At 36.1% G+C, this 4,230-nt stretch overlaps 1 non-coding gene across 1 annotated transcript; it reads left to right on the top strand.

Annotated features, from left to right (window-relative positions):
* The first annotated feature begins 249 nt into the window (after positions 1-249).
* Positions 250-357, top strand: LOC141610247 (small nucleolar RNA R71). The gene has a single exon (XR_012528148.1). It is a non-coding gene; the product is annotated as a small nucleolar RNA R71 (small nucleolar RNA).
* Positions 358-4,230: the final 3,873 nt, after the last annotated feature.

Genomic DNA, 4,230 nt, shown 5'->3' on the forward strand with positions numbered 1-4,230 from the left:
ATTGATGGTATCAATGTGAGCACTAAGTTGAGCACCCAATTGAGTAATGGAGTCCACTTCATGTTTTCCTCCTCTAGTAGCCTTGCGAGGTCTGCTATATTGTGAGCTATGGACCGCCATTTCCTCAATTTTGTTCCAAGTTTGATTGTCATCAACTTCGGTGAACATTCCATTCGATCCCATGTTGAGAATGTTCCTTGAATCTTCATAAAGACCGTTCCAAAACTGTTGTACCAAGAACCACTCGCTACGTCCATGATGAGGACATGAACGACAAATTCCCTTGAATCGCTCCCAAGCTTCATACAAAGATTCCTCATCCCTTTGCTTAAAGCCCGTAATTTGAGCTCTTAGCATGTTAGTCTTTTCTGGTGGATAGAACTTTTTGTAGAAAGCTAGAGCCAACTTTTTCCAAGAATCAATTCCGAGAGTAGCCTTATCAAAGCCTTTCAACCATTGTTTCGCGGTGCCAATTAGAGAAAAAGGAAATAAGACCCTTCGAATTTGGTCTTGAGTTACACCGGTTTGAGAAATTGCATCACAATAGTCACAAAAAGTCTCCATATGAGAATGAGGGTCTTCACTTGGCATCTCCCCAAATTGGCTTATTTTGACTAATTGAATAAATGCGGATTTGGCAATAAAATTTCCGGTTAAGTGTTGTGGTGTGGGAGTACCATTGGGTAGGTTCTCCTCGGTGGGTACGGAATGTGATGAAAACTTAGGCATTGTGGGTTGATTTTGTGTTGGATTTTGTGTTGGGTTCTCCTCACCTTCTCTTGCAAAAGGGTTGATGAACTCAATAGTATTTGGTTGAATATCTACAACCTCACCAATACCTGTCAAAGTTCTCTACCAAGTCTTCTATTGGTTGTCAAAGTCCTTTCAATTTCGTGATCAAAGGGTAACAAGTCACCTTGTGATCTTCTAGACATGCAAAATATCAAATAACTCGAAAATAATTAGAACAAAACCTTTAGGAGTTTTACTTCCCCAAGGCAAAGAAAGACACAACTAATAACAATACAAGAAAATCTAAATCAAGTTAACACCGTCCCCGGCAACGGCGCCATTTTTGGTCGTGTTCCCTCGTGGGGTTTAGTTTTTCAGTACTTGTCGTTAGGAGCACCTAGACTAAAACACAATTTATAACTTCATCAACAACTCTACAATTAGTAAAGAGGCAAGTAAAGGTCGGATCCCAAGGGACAGTAATTAAGATGAGATTTCTATTGTAACTAGTGGTGTCTTAAGGGTGTCACAATTGGGGTTTGAAGTAGAAGATCACTAAACTAAATAGCAATGAAAGTAAACAAGCAAGATGAATTAAAAGGGATGTAAAAAATTGATAAAAGGCACTAGGGTGTCATGGGGTCATACGGGATTCATGGGAATTGATCATACAAACATATTCTCAAGTCATAAGCAAGCAATTATTGTTGTGATGGATCGAGTTGGTTTATATCTTACAATCCTAGGAAAGTTTGGGTCCCGAAGCCGAATCGATTAGATTGTACAACACCTACAAGTCGACTTAACCTTACCTACTCAACAATATGCATGGTGTAATGAGACTCGAGTTGGTTTATGTCTTACAAGTCTCGTTGAAAAGATAGGTGATGGGTAAAAAATGGAAGAATTCATAGGCTCACATTTCATCAAACATAACATGTGCATAAGTTGAGATCACAACAAGCAAGCAAATAAACTATGAAAGCATATTAATTTAAGCATGAATCATTCCCCATGTTGGTTTCCCCTAATTACCCATTAACCCTAGCTAAGGAAACTACTCACTCATTATCATGTTGAACATGCTAGCAAGGTTGTCAATCATACCAACAAAGTGAAACATGATGAATAAATGAAAGTGATTAACAATAATTAAAGAGGGATTAAGAGAATTATACCTACTAATGATTCCAATAATAAAGCAAAGAATAAAAGAAGTACTTGAGGCTTGATTGGAAGGTTGTCAATCTCCCAATAATAACCCAAATAATCTTCAATTACCCAAAATAAAGGATGAACAGGAGAGAGATTAAGGAAATAAAACTTGTATTAAAACTTAATTAAATGTTGGTTACAAGATGAAAGAGAGATTTGATTGATATTAACTACTCTAAAGATTGCTAAGAAGAACATGCTCATCTAATTAGACTAATGGGGTATTTATAGTGAGGATTAGGTGCATGAATTAGGGTTAACTAAGGGCTTAAATGACGATTAAGTCCCTTGTTGAGGAATGGCCGGTCTCTTAGGGAGACTCCGGTCTCTAGAAAAAGATGTGCATCCTTCCTTGAAGCTTGTAGAAGATGAAATGGGACTGTCTGGGAATCCGGGCGTCTTTAGCACGGGACGGGCGGATTTGGCAGCTTCTGGACGGGCGTCCAGAAGGGAAAGACGGGCATCTTTGGGAGATTTTGCCCGGGCGTCCAGCTGAGGAAGACGCACGGGTTGTGTGTGAGGGACGGGCATCTTATAGGCAATCCGCACAGATTTTCAGGCAGTCTCGTTCCTTCTTCTTTTCTTCCTTTTTCTTCATAAAATCCTTGAGTATTTCCTCAGGGATGCAAGGATCTTTTCTTATCATTGCCCATCTACTATAATATGTACAAAGGCCTTATAATCTTGTCTCTCCTTGATACTTGGTCATTGAATTCAATCAATTTAGCCTCATTTTGCCATGAAGATGCAAGGTTTGCACTCCTTTCCTACCAAGGACACAAAACCTCAAAGAATATGCAAAACAAAGAACTAAAGACAATAAATGACCCAAATATGCACTAAAAAGCATGGGAACAAGGCTAATTCGGGGACTAAATATGCTCTAATATGGTCACATCAAAATTCCCATCCCCCACTTTATTTTGGACATTGTCCTCAAAGTACATGTAGGAGTAGGAATGAAAAAGAAATACATGTTTTTGGATTTTTAAAGTTTTATGGAAAATGAAGTACAAATGCAAATGCAATGATATGAAATGAATGAATGCATTTTCTAACTAAATGCAATTCTATATGACATATATAACAAATGAATGCAATCTAAACTGCACTAAATGATGCATGATTTCTAATAAACTATGGTCACCTATGATCAAACCTCCCCAAACCGATTTAAACACTATTTCTAGTGTAGAAATGAATAGGTTTGGTCATTAGTAACTATGCATGAATTCTAGTCTAAAGGCAACTAACTATATGAATCATGTGAGATATATTACAATGCAAACTAATCTAATCATATGAGATATATTACAATGCAACTATACTATATGAACTAACTAATGTGAATGCAATATGACATATAATACAAATGCAAGTGAGGTGTAAACTAAATGCGAGGTAATTTAAAATGCAATGCAACTATACATAAGAGATAGGGAAAGAAAGGGTCTTACAATCACGATCTCAATCAAAGCCTCCATCATTAAGGCTATCATCATCTTCACTTTCTTCTTCTTCCTCTCATCCTGTTTGGTCTGTTGGAATATGTGTCCTCCGACAATAATGCGATCACGATTGTTGATCATGATGATCACATGTTTAAGTCTCATTATAAAGAATACAACTGGGAAGTAATATTTACTGTCAACTGATCAACATATATCAGTAATGATTGGCTGACTAGAGTTTGACATTACTGTCGTGCGACGGTGGTGATCAGTTGATCCCCTAGGTCATACCTATAGGGCAACACTCTTAATTGATTAATTAATTGATCGTATAACGTTACGGGTCAATTAATTTATTTAAAATTGACGGACGATTTTGGAAGTAATATTTACGTATTTCATTATAATATGATTAAATGAGATACGGTCTGAGTAATCGAATTGTATCATTACTCAGATGAAATTATTGTTTAAAGAAACAATTAAAATTGAATGAATTATTATAAATACAATTTATTGTGATTTATAATTGGTAAAATATTTTGGTACAAGTAATTGTGAATTACTAAGTCGGTTTTTGTATATGACGTATTTTTATTAATACGTTGATTTTTAATATGTTAAAAATACATTGCAATTTTATGTGACATGTGACATATTGACAAATTGACAAAAATAAAATGGATCCCATTTTACATATATGTACCGAAATTAGGGGAGGATTAAGGATAATATTGTGTTTATTATTTGAGTGGTAAACATGATGATTACCCTAGTCACTAGCTATGCAACCCTAATTTACATTGTGAAGATAAACAAGTGCATGCATTGG

The sequence above is a fragment of the Silene latifolia genome, chromosome 10 (genome assembly GCF_048544455.1).
Source record: "Silene latifolia isolate original U9 population chromosome 10, ASM4854445v1, whole genome shotgun sequence".
In the NCBI taxonomy this organism is placed as follows: Eukaryota; Viridiplantae; Streptophyta; class Magnoliopsida; order Caryophyllales; family Caryophyllaceae; genus Silene; species Silene latifolia.